At 40.6% G+C, this 19899-nt stretch overlaps 1 protein-coding gene across 2 annotated transcripts in view; it reads right to left on the reverse strand.

The window, feature by feature from the left end:
• The window catches only part of ppp2r3a (protein phosphatase 2 regulatory subunit B''alpha), a 292844-nt gene that overhangs the window by 256145 nt on the left and 16800 nt on the right, over positions 1 to 19899 (reverse strand). For both annotated transcript variants that reach the window (XM_033031387.1, XM_033031386.1), the window contains exon 2: positions 14600 to 14757. The gene's annotated coding sequence lies outside the window, so the exon portion shown is untranslated. The remainder of the gene's footprint in view (positions 1 to 14599; positions 14758 to 19899) is intronic.

The raw sequence follows: 19899 nt of genomic DNA on the forward strand, positions 1-19899 counted from the left end.
GAACCTATCTCCATTGATGTATCACAGGTAACCCATTCCACCTTCCTTGTTTTTCTGTTGTGTTTTTTTTCTTTTTTTTTTTTTTTCTTCCTCTTTTATTTGTAACTTTCTACCCTCTCTTTTTCTCGCTTTCTATAAAAAATAAAAATACTAGAAGCAGAAGTAATTGATAATGGAAAATTTTAATAATGTATGACTGATGTATATGAAAAGTTTTTTTTCTACTATAATATGTAATTACATTGTATAATATGTCTACTTCTAATAAATAAATTAAAAAAAAAAAAAAAAAAATTTAGTTTTGTTTAGTTTAGAGATACAGTGTGGAAACAGGCCCTTCAGCCCACCGAGTCCGCGACGATCAGCGATCCTCACAGACTAAAAACTATCCTACACACTAGGGACAATTTCAAAAATGTTACCAAGCCGATGAACCTATAAACCTGTACATCTTTGGAGTGTGGGAGGAATCCGGAAATCCCGGAGAAAACCCACGCAGTTCACGGGGAGAACATACAAACTCCGTACAGACAGCACCCGTGGTCAGGATCATACCAAGGTTTCTAGGGCTGTAAAGTGGCAACTCTACCACTGAACCACCGTGCCACCCTTATGATTAATGATTTTTTTTCCGGAAGCGGTGGATTTATCAGCAAGGTCTCATTTCCAACACCATCTGTAAGCCCATTATTCAGTGACTTGGAACCAATTGTTAATACAACGGTGTTCAGAGTGCAAATATCATAGAATCTCATTCTCAATGGTGAATTATTTTATAGCCATGAAGATACCAGTGAATTTAAACTATGCTACATCATGTTCTGAGGAAATCTAATCTGAGGAAAGACATTCTTGCCATAGAGGCAATGGCAAAGACATTCTTGCCATTGCCGTACAGTGAAGGTTCACCAGACTGATTCCTGGGATGTCAGGACTTTCATATGAAGAAAGACTGGATAGACTTGGCTTGTACTCGCTAGAATTTAGAAGATTGAGGGAGGATCTTATAGAAACTTACAAAATTCTTAAGGGGTTGGACAGGCTAGATGCAGGACGATTGTTCCCGATGTTGTGGAAGTCCAGAACAAGGGGTCACAGTTTAAGGATAAGAGGGAAATCTTTTAGGACCGAGATGAGAAAAACATTTTTCACACAGAGAGTGGTGAATCTCTGGAATTATCTGCCACAGAAGGTAGTTGAGGCCAGTTCATTGGCTATGTTTAAGAGGGAGTTAGATGTGGCCCTTGTGGCTAAAGGTATCAGGGGGTATGGAGAGAAGGCAGGTACAGGATACTGAGTTGGATGATCAGCCATGATCATATTGAATGGCGGTGCAGGCTCGAAGGGCCGAATGGCCTACTCCTGCACCTATTTTCTATGTTTCTATGTTAATTATGAAAGCACCACTGTGTTACTACAAAATTCTTCTGCATCTGTTAAAGATTAACGAATTCATTGCTGATATTATTCCACATTAAATCTGACTCAAGGGAAATTTAAAGAAAGTCAAGAAAACTGTTTTAAAATAAAATCACAACCACATTTTTAATACAAGCTTTCTACCCCCAAGGATAACATCAAAATGCCTCACCTATTTAATAATTCATTGAAACTTTTTTTAATTTGGTGAAATGTCCATTGCAATTCCCTGAGGAAAAGAAAATTAAACTTTACAAATAATAGACCAAGTATAAAGAATATCAATTATATACACACATTTCCAACATGTGATGTTCTAATTATGTTTGTCAATTAATTTTTTTAGTAGAAGATAGGCACAAAATGCTGAAGGGGGTCAGGTAGTATCTCTGGAGAAAAAGAATAGGTGACGATTCGGGTCGAGAAGAAAGGTCTTGATCCGAAACATCGCCTATTCCTTTTCTCCAGAGGTACAGCCTGCCCCACTGAGTTACTCCAGCTTTTTGTATCTATCGTCGGTGTAACCCAGCATCTGCAGTTCCTTCCGAAGCATTTTTAATCGTTTTCCACACAAAAATTTCCTTTGAAAGATTAAGTAACCTGTTCCCTAAACTATACCGTTATATCTCCTATACCCGCCTTCAGAGGATAAGAGGCTATCGACTTTGGAAATATGCTGTTCAGTTTGTGATGAAGACTCTATGGATGGTGCTTTGTGGGGTTTATGAGAGCATGAGAGAGCTGAATGATTGTGCCTGGAGAATTGTGCAAGTGAATTATTGGAAGTGGCACTTTGAACTGATAGCACTCTTGTAGATCCTGTGACCCTTTTGTCCATTATATTCCGTTGCTGATGATACATCAATGTCTACATCTTTACGGTATTTCTAAAATTACCAATCATGTTGCATTAATCAATTTACCACATGGATTGCAATGGTTCAAGATGGCTGGTCACCAACACGTGCTCAATTTGGCATGTGTGATAAATGTTTGTCTTGCCACTGATTACCCCCCAACCTATGAATGAATAAAGGCAGAGGTTCCAGACAATTACTGGAAGAAACATGATAAGGTGAATTCATGTTGTATTGATATGTGTTTATAATGTTCAAAAATGATTCTCTTAAGTGAGTTTCAACCAAGGATTAATAGTTCACATCTGTGCCCCCTCTCAAACCAATATACTGTAGAATAGGTATTAGTTGACTACACCCACTGGATAGCAACATAGTATTTAGAACTGGGTTGCTATTCTCTTCTTACTGAGTCTACTTGGAGAAAGATGTCCAAACCCAAACAGGGGCATCTGGAATACCACCAATGAGCCCCAGGTGACTCGTACCTGGTGCTTGAATCTCACCAGATGTTCGTCAACATTTTAGTTTCATATTGTAGTCTCTGTTCCCTTGTCAGAAATAGAAATCACTTCTTCACCTCTGACACAGAAGCCCACCTTATAAAGAATATTTAAGATGGACACGGACTGAACCCAAAAATAAAATTAGATTTTCCAAGTCATGTTGATATATTTTTGAATTAGAGAAAAAATATATAATTAGAAAAGTATTTCCAGGGAAATCAGAAGTTTTCTTGGAGATTGGGGTTTCTAAAGAAGGGGCTCGACCCGAATCGTCAGCCATTCCTTCTCTCCAGATTTGCTGCCTGTCCGCTGAGTTACTTCAGCAGTTTGTGTCTACCTTCAGATTTCTAAGGCCTGACTTAATCCCTATGGATATCAGGGTAAGTACCTATGAAAGGGAAACACGGGTTTTTCAAGTAAATCACTTGCATAAATTGAATATTATTTGTCATTTATGGAACCTAACTATTCTAGGACATGCATTATGAAGCTATTACAGTGCTAGCTGCTTTTATTAGAGTGGCTATTTGTCCCCTCTGGCATCTGTCTAATGATTGATCATGGTCTAGGTGCAGGTTTTCTCATTGTTGTGGATATCAGCTCCAGCATTCATGATAGAAGTTGATGGTTGAGTCATCATTTAAAGCCTGGTTATGTGTTATCTGATATATTTTTTCAAAAGCAGCTTTGCTTGGTTGTGTACAACAATACGATGCAATAACAGCTGAACTACCAACTTAACTGTAGTTTTGTTAAGGCTATCCTGTCCTTGACGAACAAATATTCACCCTTTGTCAGATGATAAACCCAGGCAGTGAAACTGTAGTATGTCAAGGAACGTCTTTGTTCTTTTCTTTCTTTTTTTTTCCTGCGTGAATTTGGTCTTTATTCCAGCAGTGGAAAAATCTCAATCTCACGCTTCACCCAGTGAACAAAGAAAACCTCTGTTCAAGCAGCAAATGTATTGAACGACACACAACACAGCAGCAAGTTGTTCACTGCTAGAACTGCCTTTCATGACTGTTATGAATACTCCAAAAGTGAACAATGCTGTCCTCAGAGTCTTGTCTGAAGGGTGACATTCCTTTAACCATTTGTAAAGTGATACTGTTGTCGATTTGTTTCGTGCAACAGATAAAAGGTGATTTCTGATGGGGCTGATAAGAAGGTTGAAGTTCCACACTGTTCCGAAACTGGCAATTTTCAGTCATATTGAGATTCCTGAGTTATAATTGTGGTGTTGAATGTCCACTTCACACCCGTGTGATTATGAATGATTGCCTTACATGCTTCAGACCCATGAATTAGCAACAAAGCCGCCTCCATCGCCAAATTAACAATCCTGTAAATCTTCCTCCTTTTGGATTCTTCTAATGCTGGCTTTCTCTGTCAATGAGTGATGTAAAATGGGCAGAGATACAACATTGTGGATACCTAGTTACTTTTCCATTTTGGTGTGTCAAAGATTGAATTGACTCACACGGAAAATGCAGGCTGATGACTGTAAATAAGAGCAAACCCATAAAACTATCGTATGGGAGGTTTATATACCAATGATTGATTTTGGTCCAGTTTAAATATACAGTAACTCTATATCCATGATATATAATCTTGAGATCATTTAGTATCTTTTCGAGTAAACATCCATGGGTTGTACTGTAGGGCAAGATTGGTCAGGGACGAAATGTGCATTTTATGTAAGTAATTGCCATCGATGTGCTTAAAGCTCAGTATAGTGAGGTAAAGGTTCGAAGAGTGATTGAATGAGTTTGAGTGTGTGCTTTGATTCTACACATGCATATTATATGACGTAATGTAGTAACCTTTAAAGTCTATTCATATGCAAACAAGAAACCACTTTCGCGAATGGAATTTAATGTCTATTTATTCCTGACATTTAGGATGATATTTGGTGGGTATGCAGTGGCAATATAACATTGCACATATGAATCTGCACGTTGTTTATGCAGCATAAGACCTAAAGCTTAAAAAATGAAGATATCAGAAGTCTTGTCACTGGAACCAACAGAAATCCACAAGTCCCATGGCAATACGAGCAAGACAAAACTGAGAGAGGAACCAAAACCGTCTATGCCACAAAGGAAACCACATTGATGCTATGGCCAGGAAAGCATAAGTGCCTCTAAACTAAGGTTTTCAAGAGAGTTAGATTTAGCTCTTCGGGCTAAGGGAATCAAGAGATATGGGGAAAAAGCCGGAACGGTACTGATTTTGGATGATCAGCTATAATCATATTGAATGGCGATGCTGGCTCGAAGGGCTGAATGGCCTACTCCTGCACTATTTTCTATGTTTCTATGTTTCTAAATAAGTTGTAAATGAAGGTGAAAAAGAGAGATGTTTATGTTATATAATATCTTTCAAAAGTTAAGGCATCGCAAAGTGAATAACAGCAATTGAGAAATTAAAGATTATGAATCTGAAGAAAGGAACCAAGACAAGAGAACAAAATGTCCATCTCTGCCAGGAAACTGTATTTAATGGCTTGTGATGTATAATCCCTGTTGTAATACAGGAAATACAATGGGTAATTTCTTCACAGAATGTTCTCTGGGCACATAATGATAATGGCATAATAATCTGCAGGTAGACAAAAATGCTGGAGAAACTCAGCGGGCGAGGCAGCATCTATGGAGCGAAGGAATAGACCTATTCCTTCACTCCATAGATGCTGCCTCAGCCGCTGAGTTTCTCCAGCATTTTTGTCTACCTTCGATTTTTCCAGCAGCTGCAGTTCTTTCTTAAACTAATAATCTGCTGGGATTATTTAGGCTAAATATTGCAAGGAACCAAAGAGAACTCTGCTGATCTTGTTTGAGGTGTCACGGAACCTTTGACTCGAAAGCCTACTCGCGTACTCCTTCAGTCAACCTAACAGACTCTGCTCACAAAAGGAGGAGGGTCTACTATAAGATTCACTTGAATTTGTTCAAAATATACTGGGGTTCAGGCTATTACTGTGAAGTGTGTCCCTTAACTGTATCAGTGTAATCATAGAATCATACAGCATGGAAACAATGGGCCAACGCGTCCATGCCGAGCAAGATGCCCCATCTAAACTAGCCCCACCTGTTCAAGTTTTGGTCCATATCCCTTTAAACCTTTCCGATCCATGTAACTGTCCAAGTGTCTTTTAAATGCTGTTATAGTATCTGCCACAACTACCTCCTCTGGCAGCTAGATGTATATACTCACCATCCTCTGATTGAAGAGGTTGCTCCTCAAGTTCCTCAAGGTCTTATGTCTGAAGAAGGATCCCAACCCAAAACAACACCCATCCTTTTGTGATGCTACCTGAGTTACTCCAGCACTTTGTGTCTAATGCCCCTGTCCCACTTAGGAAACCTGAACGGAAACCTCTGGAGACTTTGCGCCCCACCCAAGGTTTCCGTGCGGGTCCCGGAGGTTGCAGGTGGTTGCAGGTAGTGGAAGCAGGTAGGGAGACTGACAAAAACCTCCGGGAACCTCCGGGAACCAATCGGAAACCTTGGGTGGGGCGCAAAGTCTCCACAGGTTTCCTTTCAGGTATCCTAAGTGGGACAGGGGCATATCTTTCCTATTAAATCTTGCCCCTCTCACCTTAAACATATGACCTCTTGTCTTTGACTCCCCTACACTGGGTAAAAGACTGTGCATCCACCCAATGGTAGGACAACCTGCAGAACCTCTGTTCCTTGGGGTTTTGCACATAAATACATTTGCAATGCCTTCCATTACTGCCCAGGCCCTGTTTAGAGTGGAATTCGACACGAATATGCAAGCCACTCTCTGGGTTGCCTTTAACATGGTGAGGAATCTAATGGTGTCAAGTTGGGAAAAGGGGAAGTACAACAGGATCTAGGGGTTCTTGTTCTTCAGTCACTGAAAGTAAGCATGCAGGTACAGCAGGCAATGAAGAAAGCGAATGGCATGTTGGCCTTCATAACAAGAGGAGTTCAGTATAGGAGCAAAGAGGTCCTCCTGCAGTTGTACAGGGCCCTAGTGAGACCACACCTGGTGTATTGTGTGCAGTTTTGGTCTCCAAACTTGAGGAAGGACATTCTTGCTATTGAGGGAGTGCAGCGTAGGTTCACGAGGTTAATTCCTGGGATGGCGGCACTGTCATATGTTGATAGATTTGGTATGCTGTATGGCAAATCAAATTCCTAGTATGTTGTAAAACATACTTGGCTAATAAATTACAATTATTATGATTATGAGTAGGTCATTTAATAGGATCATGGCTGATCATCCAAAATCAGTACCCTGTTCCTGCTTTCTCCCCATATAACCATATAACCATATAACAATTACAGCACGGAAACAGGCCATCTCGACCCTTCTAGTCCGTGCCGAACACGTATTCTCCCCTAGTCCCATATACCTGCGCTCAGACCATAACCCTCCATTCCTTTCCCGTCCATATAACTATCCAATTTATTTTTAAATGATAAAAACGAACCTGCCTCCACCACCTCCACTGGAAGCTCATTCCACACAGCCACCACTCTCTGAGTAAAGAAGTTCCCCCTCATGTTACCCCTAAACTTCTGCCCCTTAATTCTCAAGTCATGTCCCCTTGTTTGAATCTTCCCTACTCTCAGTGGGAAAAGCTTATCCACGTCAACTCTGTCTATCCCTCTCATCATTTTAAAGACCTCTATCAAGTCCCCCCTTAACCTTCTGAGCTCCAAAGAATAAAGCCCTAACTTGTTCAACCTTGATTCTGTTAGCCCTAAGAGCTACATCTAACTCTCTCTTGAAAACATCCATTGAATTGGCCTCGACTGCCTTCTGTGGCAGAGAATTCCACAGATTCCCAACTCTCTGGATGAAAAAGTTGTTCCTTTTAATAATCTTATGGAAAGAACCTCTAGCAACAGGGGAATAGCCAGAGTTGCCACTTCTTGGGTTGTTGATCCCAATGTGACGTCATAGCTGGGCCATCCTAGAAACAGAAGGAGTTTGAGAAAGTGACCAGGACAAGTTAGCTGCAGAGTAGCAATGCATAATTGGTCGTTGTACCAGTTCCAAAGAACCTTTAGACTCATTGATGCCTAGTGGCTACCTTGTCACTCCCAGTTGATGGCACAAGAGCTGCTTTGAAGCATGGAATTGAGACAGCATAGCAAGGCTGAACACCTACTTAACATTTGTAAAGTATTTAAGAAGGAACTGCAGATGCGGGAAAATCGAAGGTAACAAGTGCTGGAGAAACTCAGCGGGTGCGGCAGCATCTATGGAGCGAAGGAAATAGGCAACGTTTCGGGTCTGAAGAAGGGTTTTGGCCCGAAACATTGCCTATTTCGTTCGCTCCATAGATGCTGCTGCCCCACTCGCTGAGTTTCTCCAGTACTTTTGTCTACCTAACATTTGTAGAGCACAGCTGTGCAGTGGATTTGCAGTGCTGTATTCTGCTGTGGTTCAGTGAGGAACAAACAGCTGGGTACTGATCCTGCTGAACCATTATCCCGCTGAACACATTATGTACACAAATGACTGTAACTGCCGACGTCTTCTTCACACTCCTGCACAGAGCAGTAAGAAACTGGCCCTCCTCTTGACTCTCAGTGCCAATCCTAATAGAAGTTGTGGGTAGTTTTACATGTGGCGTAGCACACAACGTGGTGAAGCTGCTGCTTTCCATTCAGTGCCAACAAGCTATGCCTAAACCTGCTGATAAAGTGGGTGTAGCCAAAACATCTCTTTTAGTTTAGTTTAGTTTAGAGATACAGCAAGGAAACAGGCCCTTCGGCTCACCAAGCTCGCACCGAATAGCAATCCCCGTGCACTAACACTATCCTCCACACTAGGGACAATTTACAATTTTACCGAAGTAAATTAACCTACAAACCTGTACGTCTTTGGCGTGTGGGAGGAAACTGGAGCACCCGGAGAAAGCCCATGTGGTGGACAACATAAAAACTCTGTACAGACAGCACCCATAGTCAGGATCGAACCCAGAACTCTGGCGCTGTAAGGCAGCAACTCTACCGCTGTGCCACCGTGCAGCCCATAGTACATCTCTTGTGTTATCCTATATCCTTGGCAGTGCTTTTCTCTCTCTCTCGAGTTCATTTAATCATGAGACGACAAGGTTGAAAACATTTGGTATTGGTATTGGTTTATTATTGCCATGTGAACCGAGATATAGTGAAAAGCATTTTGTTTGCATGCTCTCTAATCAAATCAGATAATACGATACATGAATGCAATCAAGTCACACAAGTACAACAGGGAGAGCACAATGAAAACTGCTGGAGTATAGAATATGTTCTCCCAACATTGTAGTGTGACTGTTCCAGAGAAAAGTCCAATGTCCACAATGAGGTAGGTTGGAAAATCGGGACTGTCGGGACTAAACTGGGACATTTAATATTGGCTTAGTAGAATTAACATTAGCACCTCCTAGCTATCTCTCACACCCTTCACTTTCCCAGCTTAGTACCAACTGTATTGGCTCGGCATCAAGCAGCAATACATTGGTTTGACACTTCGCTGGATGTCAGTGTACTGGGTGGATGGTACCAGTTAAAGCTGGGCTGCAGTGTTTAAACTCAGCTGCTCCTCACAAGTAAGAGGTTCTTTGCTTGGAGCCGATGCTGACAGCTATTTCATCAATGACACTGAATCAGGAAATGACAGGGCCCAAGGTTCATGGATGAGGTTAAAAGGAAGATAGATGAACTTTTCCATTCGGATTCCAGAAGATCCTCCTGACACCCGGAAAAAAAGGAAGTGACAACAGATATCCTTTGAGGTGAATACCAGGAGCCAAGCCCTGAAGGAATACATATCATGATTGATACATAATGCTGGAGTAACTCAGCAGGACAGGAGCATCTCTGGATAGAAGGAATGGTATCCAGAGATGCTGCCTGTCCCGCTGAGTTACTCCAGCGTTTTGTGCCTATCTCCGGTGTAAACCAGCATCCGCAGTTCCTTCCGGAATAAATATCATGTATCTGTACACTGTGGATGGCTTGATTGTAATCACGTACTGTCCTTCCGCTGACTGGTTAGCACACAACAAAAGCTTTTCACTGTTTCTCAATACACAAGACAATAAACTAAAATCTCACGATTCTTCATGTCCTGCTCCTTGGTGAATATAGATGCAAAGTACTCATTTAGTGCCTCATCTACAGCCTCTGTCTACAAGCATAAATGTTGTCCTTTACTCTTTCGTGGTCCTACCTTCTCCTTAGTTACCCTTTTGTTTTGACTCCCGATGCATGCCCAGCATAATTGGTAGGGACTTTTGACCTTGTCATGGTGGCCAGAAAGCTATCACCACAACCATGAAGACAGAAGGGACTGTAGATGCTGGAATTTTGTGTGAAAACAAACTGGAATTCCTCCAGCAGTTTGTTTATTTACCGCAACTATTAAACCCAGTCTGCAGAGCAATGTTTTTCGAGAATTGTTGAAACAGCAGAATTAATTTTCCAGCACACAAATGTTGTGTTTTACGAGGATCTTTAATTGCATACACACTGCACACATGTTCCTTGGTTATGTCTCAAGGTCATTAGCCAGAAAGTCCCTGTTGCTCCATAGCCTTTGGTCTATTTTACCTAAATGCTGCTTGAACAGCAGAGTGTCAGATACACAGTGACTGCTGACGGGAAAATGGGTGCCAAATTCCACTCATTATGAGACATTGTGTGGAGCTCTGAATGCATGATATCCTTGCACAGAATCTGCTTGGAGTGCAACACTAACATTAATCATTTTGCAATCCCCATTTGATTGCTAACGTGGAAAGCATGCTTATACACCGGCATGGGAGTTGGCTACAAGACCAGGTTTATATGTTTTGTGAACGCATGCTTTGAAGGCAAGTTAAAAGACCCAGTAGCAGTACCCAACCTGCCATAATTAACTCTCCCATTAAAGACGGATCCTTACCAATCCTTACCAATGTGTCAAATATATCCTTGTTCAATGGGAGACCTTTTGCTCAGTGGCAATAGGTAGTGTGGCTGCCCGAATCATATTGACAGTTTTTCATGTTACGACACCTGATTAACCACTGCAGATTCTCATACCTGACCCAACGTTGAAGTGTTATTTTTATAACACTTTTCGTGACATTGAAGTGTTATGTTGGGCCTTTATGGGCTTCTCCTTTTCTTGGTACCTCTTCCTCAGCCAACAATGGGTCTTTATGGACTCCACCCTACCTTGGTCATCTGTTGCCGGCCCTGATTTGTTCTGGCCTTTTCCTACCACCAGTTCCCCTCCCTCTACTTACAATTTGAAGAAGGGTTCTGACACGATATGCCACCCATCATTTTTCTCTAGAGATACTGCCTGACCTGCTGAATTACTACAGCACATTGTGTCTATTGAAATGTTATAGTTCTGGCTTTGGACAGGATGGGAATGTGATGCACACAAAACCACTACTAATAGACTGAATAAGGGGAGAATAAGTTTTCTCTGATTAGGGTGTCTAAAATGAGAGGTTAAACTCTCAAGTTAACAGGAATAGAGAGTTAGTCAGAGAGTTAGCCTGTAGGCCCAGAGGTCTATGGAGGACTAGTTGCTGAATAATGTTCAAGAGGCATGGGGAGAGAGGAACAATATTGTATGGAGATAATCCTATGGAATGGAGGAAAGTGATTTCAGAATTTCACACAGTTGCTGCCAAGATAAGTAATCATACCTATAGTCCAAATATGCATAAGCAGCCTGCAGTCCCATTGAAATTTTGAGATATTTATAATCTATGACTATTAGTTACTGTTATCTTACTTAATATGCAACGTGATATCCAATTGAAACTGCTCAATAGGGCTAACAATGTTCATTATTGATAACTAAATCTATTATTACACGTGTATCATTTCAAACTGGACTTTGACAGTGAACTAATTACATTGAAATTTTTAGAGCCAATTTAAAAATAAACCCAGATACTTCTCAGTAGCCTGTAGCACCGATTGGACGTGACTCTTGTCCAGTTCTGCTTTCAGTGTCTAATGCAGCAGTGATAACTAGAAACCAGATAATTGAGAATATTTACACCATATCCCTTAAAAAAGTTGGTCATAGAGTGATACAGCACGGAAACAGGCCTTTGGTCCAACATGTCCATGCTAACCAAAATGCCCCATCTGAGCTAGTTCCATTTGTTCGTGTTTGTCTCAGATCCCTCTTAACCATTCCTATTCATGCACTTGACCAGGTGTCTTTGAAATGCTGTTATAGTATCTGCCACAACTACTTCCTTTGGCTGCTCGTTCCATATACCCACCACCCTTTCTGTGAAGTATTAGTAGTATTGCTTGGTATGCAAGGAAAATATATGTTTTGATAGTTAAAATATTACAGGTGGTGGAATAAAAACAAATTTGTTCTACAAGTCATGCAGCATCTGTGATGATAAGAACAGTTTTTGGGCTGATGCAGCATTTCAATTATCTTATTAAAGATCATTAACCTAGAATTATAAACTCAATTTCTAACTGTTCACCAGTGCTGAGTGACCTGCTGAATGTGTCAAATGTTTTTATTTTATTATAAATCTGAAAGTTTAGCTATAAATTATTCTGCAAAACCAGATGTAAAACTGACATTATTGTGAATCTTACAAAATAATGTGTTAAAACTTCACATTTTTTATTTGGCTTTCAGTAAACCATTTTCAAACAAGGAAAGAAAGAAATTGCTTTTTGAAATTGTAACAAAAGAAGTGTTGATAGGGCATATTCCAAAATAAATAATACAAAGCCAAGGTTGCCAAAAGGCGTTGACTAGAAACAAGATTACATTTTTTTCAGCTATGATCCACCTCCATTTTACTTGTTCATTTGAACATTGATTTTAAAAGGGTTGCATTTTCTTTGTCAATTATGCCAAGCATTTTTAAATTTTAATTATAGGATATAATAACATTTACCACATCAAAATAATTTAAACATATCTTCGATATAGACCTTAGTCATCTCTCTCTTTATTTTCACATGATAAAATGAAAGCAAAATAAATGCAGTGGTTTTAAATGCAATGACAGAAGGCTGAAGCAATCAAGTATCATCACAATAGTAGGACTAGCAGCACAGTGGCTGTTATACCTCAGTAGCATTAGCAATATCATTGCAGGCACTTCCATGACATTCAAAGAATCATTCTCACCACATCATGAGATTCATACTCAATGCCATCTATCACCATGTGCCAGAAGGTTGAGTATGGATCTCATGATGTTTATCTGCAGATTAACATAATGAGATCCATACTCTTGGCCTCCTATGGGAACTCACACTATTTAAAAAACTTTCTAGTCTGCAGCTCCATTTTATCCTCCACCTTATTTAACACTTCAACCAAAAATATTATTTTTATTTTCAAGGGAGAAGGATTGTAAGCTTAAATAATATAGATACCAAAGATACATTGCTTTTTCAATATAAATCCAGAATAAATCTATCAAAAGCGCATTCCAATAGTATGTGCATGTAAATGTTCAGTCAATCAAAATAGAATGTTATAATTATTAGATATTTTTATCATTGGCTATGAGAAATTATAAACCAAATTTAGAGCACATGAATTGTCCTTAGCATTAATAGATTATGATTTATAGATTCATGGCATGATAGTGTTGATACAAATGTGATGTAAAGATTGGGAAAGGAATTACATGCAATTAGATAAACATTTCAATCTCTTGTGGCTCCACGTTCTGGTCATAAGGTCATAAACATAGAAACATAGAAAAATAGGTACAGGAGTAGGCCATTCGGCCCTTCGAGCCTGCACCGCCATTCAATATGATCATGGCTGATCATCCAACTCAGTATCCTGTACCTGCCTTCTCTCCATACCCCCTGATCCTTTTAGCGACAAGGGACATATCTAACTCCCTCTTAAATATAGCCAATGAACTGGCCTCAACTACCTTTTGTGGCAGAGAATTCCAGAGATTCACCACTCTCTGTGTGAAAAATGTTTTTCTCATCTCGGTCCTAAAAGATTCCCCTCTTATCCTTAAACTGTGACCCCCTTGTTCTGGACTTCCCCAACATCGGGAACAATCTTCCTGCATCTAGCCTGTCCAACCCCTTAAGAATTTTGTAAGTTTCTATAAGATCCCCCCTCAATCTTCTAAATTCTAGCGAGTACAAGCCGGTCAAAGGAATAAGGGTAGAATTAGGCCATTCAGTCCATCAAGTCTGCCATTTAATCATGGCTCATTTATCTCTTCCTCCTAACCCCATTCTCCTGCTTTCTCCCCATAACCTTGGACACCTGTACTAATCAAGAATCTATCTCTGCCTTAAAAATATTCATTGACTTGGCCTCCACAGCCTTCTGTGGCAAAGAATTCCACAGATTCACCACCCTCTGTCTAAATACATTTCTCCTTATCTCCTTCCTAAAAGAACGTCCATTAATTCTGAGGCTATGACATCTAGTCCTAGACTCTCCCACTAGTGGAAACATCCTCTCCACATCCACCCTATCCAAGCCTTTCACTATTCGGTATGTTTCAATGAGGTCCCCCCTCATTCTTCTAAACTGGTAAGGAAAATAAAATAAAAAATTATATATTCTTTCAATGATAATGCCTAAAGACCAGTGGTTTAGCTACTCTATGTCTGAGAAAATTGGCCAACGATGTACAGAACTTTGAAAGGGCATCAAGCAAAATGTTTAACTCCAATGTGCATATCATATGGGCCTAAGATCAGTTTCAGGTGCATTCTGGATCACTGCAAGACAACCTAAACAGTTGTATCTTAGTAAAGATGAAAGTGTCACAAGTGAATTTCTAAGACAAAGCGATACACAAACATTTTTAGTTACCTCCCCTGTCTTTGTCAAACACTGAAGTCCAATGTTGAGGCTTGCATTGAAATGATCCAAAGAATTGTAGCTTGTAACTTATTCCATATTGAGTTGGAGGGTCGAGCTGCTCTGCAGGAATCCTTCCATAGTAATAGGGACTGTGCCCCTTCAGCAACCTTTTAGGAAGAAAAATCTCCAGTTAAGTCAAACACAAAAGACAAGTTCATCATAGATATTGACCTCCACACCATTGAATGGATCTACAAGAGTCGCTGCCTCAAAAAAAGCAGCCAACATCATTAGAGACCCACACCACCCTGGCCACACTCTCATTTCACTCTTGTCACCCGGAAGGAGGTATAGGTCCAGATCAGGTTCAGGAGCAGCTTCTTCCCTCCAAGCATCAGGCTATTAAACACTGCAACCACCAAATAAGCTCCAAACTATATAGACTTGGGGGCATTATGTTTGACCTTGCTCAATTATTATTTATTTATTTGTCTGTTTTTTAAAATATATATACACTGAACTATTTTTGTTGTTTATGATAGGTTTACAGAGTACTATGTTTTACATATCTATTACAAACTAAATATTCCAGGATTTCATTGCTTCAGGTGTGATAGAATTGGAGGGGCAAGAGGTGGAGGTGTTGCATTGCTAGTCAGGGAAGATATTGCAGCAGTGCTTTGGCAGGATAGATTGGAGGGCTCATCTAGGGAGGCTATTTGGGTGGAACTGAGAAGTGGGAAAGGTGTAGCAACACTTATAGGGGTGTATATTAGACCGCCAAATGGGGAACGAGAATTGGAAGAGCAAATATGTAAGGAGATAGCAGATATTAGTAGTAAGCACAAGGTAATGATTGTGGGAGATTTCAACTTTCCACACATAGACTGGGAAACACATTCTGTAAATGGGCTGGATGGTTTGGAGTTTGTAAAATGTGCACAGGATAGTTTTTTGCAGCAATACATAGAGGTACCTACTAGAGGAGGGGCAGTGCTGGACCTCCTGTTAGGAAATGAGACGGGACAGGTGGCGGAGGTATGCGTTGGGGAGCACTTCGGGTCCAGTGATCACAATACCATTAGTTTCAATATAATTATGGAGAAGGTCAGAACTGGACCTAGGGTTGAGATTTTTGAATGGAGAAAGGCTAACTTTGATGAGATGCGAGATGATTTAAAAGGAGTGGACTGGGACATTTTGTTTTATGGGAAAGATGTAGAAGAGAAATGGTGGACATTTAAAGGGGAAATTTTAAGAGTACAGAATCTTTATGTTCCTGTTCGGTTGAAAGGAAACAGTAAAAATTGGAAAGAGCCCTGGTTTTCAAGGGAAATTGGACATCTTGTTTGGAAAAAGAGGGAGATCTACAATAATTATAGGCAGCATGAAGTAAATGAGGTGCTTGTGGAGTATAAGGAATGTAAAAAGAATCTTAAGAAAGAAATTAGAAAAGCTAAAAGAAGATATGAGGTTGCTTTGGCAAGTAAGGTGAAAGTAAATCCAAAGGGTTTCTACAGCTATATTAATAGCAAAAGGATAACGAGGGATAAAATTGGTCCATTGGAGAAACAGAGTGGGCAGCTATCTGCAGAGCCAAAAGAGATGGGGGAGATATTGAACAATTTCTTTTCTTCGGTATTCACCAAGGAGAAGGATATTGAATTATGTGAGGTAAGGGATACGAGTAGAGTAGTTATGGATACTATGAGTTTCAAAGTAAAGGAAGTACTGACACTTTTGAAAAATATAAAAGTGGATAAGTCTCCAGGTCCTGACAGGATATTCCCTAGGACATTGAGGGAAGTTAGTGTAGAAATAGCCGGGGCTATGACAGAAATATTTCAAATGTCATTAGAAACGGGAATAGTCCCCGAGGATTGGCGTACTGCGCATGTTGTTCCATTGTTTAAAAAGGGTTCTAAGAGTAAACCTAGCAATTATAGACCTGTTAGTTTGACTTCAGTGGTGGGCAAATTAATGGAAAAGATACTTCGAGATAATATATATAAGCATCTGGATAAACAGGGTCTGATTAGGAACAGTCAACATGGATTTGTGCCTGGAAGGTCATGTTTGACTAATCTTCTTGAATTTTTTGAAGAGGTTACTAGGGAAATTGACGAGGGTAAAGCAGTGGATGTTGTCTATATGGACTTTAGTAAGGCCTTTGACAAGGTTCCTCATGGAAGGTTGGTTAAGAAGGTTAAACTGTTGGGTATAAATGCAGGAATAGCAAGATGGATTTAGCAGTGGCTGAATGGGAGAAGCCAGAGGGTAATGGTGGATGGCTGTTTGTCGGGTTGGAGGCAGGTGACTAGTGGGGTGCCTCAGGGATCTGTGTTGGGTCCTTTGTTGTTTGTCATGTACATCAATGATCTGGATGAAGGGGTGGTAAATTGGATTAGTAAGTATGCAGATGATACCAAGATAGGGGGTGTTGTGGATAATGAAGAGGACTTCCAAAGTCTACAGAGTGATTTAGGCCATTTGGAAAAATGGGCTGAAAGATGGCAGATGGAGTTTAATGCTGATAAATGTGAGGTGTTACACCTTGGCAGGACAAATCAAAATAGGACGTACATGATAAATGGTAGGGAATTGAAGAATACAGTTGAACAGACGGATCTGGGAATAACCGTGCATAGTTCCTTGAAGGTGGAATCTCATATAGATAGGGTGGTAAAGAAAGCTTTTGGTATGCTAGCCTTTATAAATCAGAGCATTGAGTATAGAAGCTGGGATGTAATGTTAAAATTGTACAAGGCATTGGTGAGACCAATTCTGGAGTATGGTGTACAATTTTGGTCGCCCAATTATAGGAAGGATGTCAACAAAATAGAGAGAGTACAGAGGAGATTTACTAGAATGTTGCCTGGGTTTCAACAACTAAATTACAGAGATAGGTTGAATAAGTTAGGTCTTTATTCTCTGGAGCGCAGAAGGTTAAGGGGGGACTTGATAGAGGTCTTTAAAATGATGAGAGGGATAGACAGAGTTGACGTGATCAAGCTTTTCCCTTTGAGAATAGGGAAGATTCAAACAAGAGGACATGACTTCAGAATTAAGGGACAGAAGTTTAGGGGTAACATGAGGGGGAACTTCTTTACTCAGAGAGTGGTAGCGGTGTGGAATGAGCTTCCAGTGGAAGTGGTGGCGGCAGGTTCGTTGGTATCATTTAAAAATAAATTGGATAGGCATATGGATGAGAAGGGAATGGAGGGTTATGGTATGAGTGCAGGCGGGTGGGACTAAGGGAAAAAAGTTGTTCGGCACGGACTTGTAGGGCCGAGATGGCCTGTTTCCGTGCTGTAATTGTTATATGGTTATATGGTTATATGGTTATATGGTTATATGGTTATTATGCTGCTGCATAAGAATTTAATTGTTCTGTTTGACTATAAAACACTCCTGACTCCTGACATTCAAACAATTTCAACAACAGGATCTATGAGTCTTAATCGGAGCTTTTGTATGGAATAATGAAAAGGCTCATAACAAAATTACAGGAAACAAGGGTCATTAAAAAATATATGTATATTAAAGAGGCCAATCTTGGTGTAAAATCTTGCTCTGGCCAGCAACATGGCAATTAACTCCAACAGAATGTATTCAATATCCAATGTGACCTTGTGCTACTGCAGGAAATGCAGTGACCAGTTGTCTAAATACAACAAAACAACACATAATGTGTAGGAAGGAACCGCAAATGCTGGTTTAAACTGAAGATAGACACAAAATGCTGGAGTAACTCAGCGGGAAAGGCAGCATCTCTGGAGAGAAGGAATGGGAGATGTTTCAGAATATGGCCATGTACTGTTACCCAAGGTGTTTTCAATGTCAGTTTCTTTGCTCATCTAATAGAGCACGGGATCATAGTGGAGTACTGTGCCCAGAGGAGCTGGCACATGTCCATTCTTGTGTGCGTCTGGAATACGACTATTGACATGCTTGTGGATATCATTGTAAAGCTGAATACTTTTTGTCTCTCTCTGCATACAGAGAAACTGAGTAGCCAGGTATAGAAACTGTGAGGAAATTGGACGATGAGGCTTATCACCAATTTCATACCCCAGCTCAATGCCTGGCTGACTTTCTGCCCTAGTAGTCAGTTGTTGCATATCTTACATGCTGCCGCTGGTTAAATTCATTGACTAAACTTCTGACTTTCCTGTTATTTGTTGTGCTAACACACCATCAGATATGTATTAGCACAACAAATTGGTAGTCTGCCACAGGCAATGATGGTCCAATTCTATACGGCCATCGTACAGTCTGTCCTCACCTTCTGCATCATGGCATGGTTTGACAGCGACCAAGCACGACATCCGGAGACTGCAGTGAATCGTCCGATCAGCTGAGAAGGTTGTTGGCTGCAACCTTCCCCCCATTGACGAACTGTACAATACAAGGGCCAGGAAGCGAGCGGGTAAGATCAACTCTGACCCCTCTCACCCTGGCCACAAACTCTTTGAAGCACTTCCCTAGGAGGCGACTCCGGACTGTCAAAGCCGCCACAGCCAGACATAAAAAACAGCTTTTTCCCACGAGCAGTAGCTCTGCTCAATAACCAAAAGTCTTTAGCCTTCTTTTGGTCTGGCATTTTATTTCATTCACATGTTTAAACTATAATGTTTTATTATTAATGTTTAACGTTTTATGTCATTTTTAATTGTTACTGTATGTCGTGTTGTTACTTGCAAGCGGAGCACCAAGGCAAATTCCTTAGTATGTGTACATACTTGGCCAATATTCTTATTCATTCATTTATCCATTGTTACAACTTAAAAGTCACTTGTTTAGTTTAGTTTAGTGTCGTTTAGAGATACAGCGCGGAAGCAGGCCTTTCGGCCCACCGTGTCTGCGCTGACCAGCAATCCCCGCACACTAACTCTATCCTACACACACATACACACATAAGCACACGCACAGTAGGGGCCATTTCCAATTTTATCAAGCCAATTAACCTACAAACCTGTATGCCTTTGGAGTGTGGGAGGAAACCGGAGCACCCGAAGAAAACCCATGTGGTCATGGGGAGAAAGCACCAACTCCTTACAGACAAGCACCCCTGGTCAGGATCAAACCTGGGTCTCTGGCGCTGTAATGCCCCTGTCCCACTTAGGAAACCTGAACGGAAACCTCTGGAGACTTTGCGCCCCACCCTGTACAGGAAGGGTCCAGACCCGAAATGTCACCCATCCTTTTCCTCCAGAGATGCTGCCTGACACACTAAGTTTCTCCAACACTTTTTGTCTAACTTAAGTATAAATCAGCATCTAAAGTTCTTTGTTTCTACAAGGTATTAT

Source organism: Amblyraja radiata, chromosome 13 (assembly GCF_010909765.2).
Source record: "Amblyraja radiata isolate CabotCenter1 chromosome 13, sAmbRad1.1.pri, whole genome shotgun sequence".
Taxonomy (NCBI): domain Eukaryota; kingdom Metazoa; phylum Chordata; class Chondrichthyes; order Rajiformes; family Rajidae; genus Amblyraja; species Amblyraja radiata.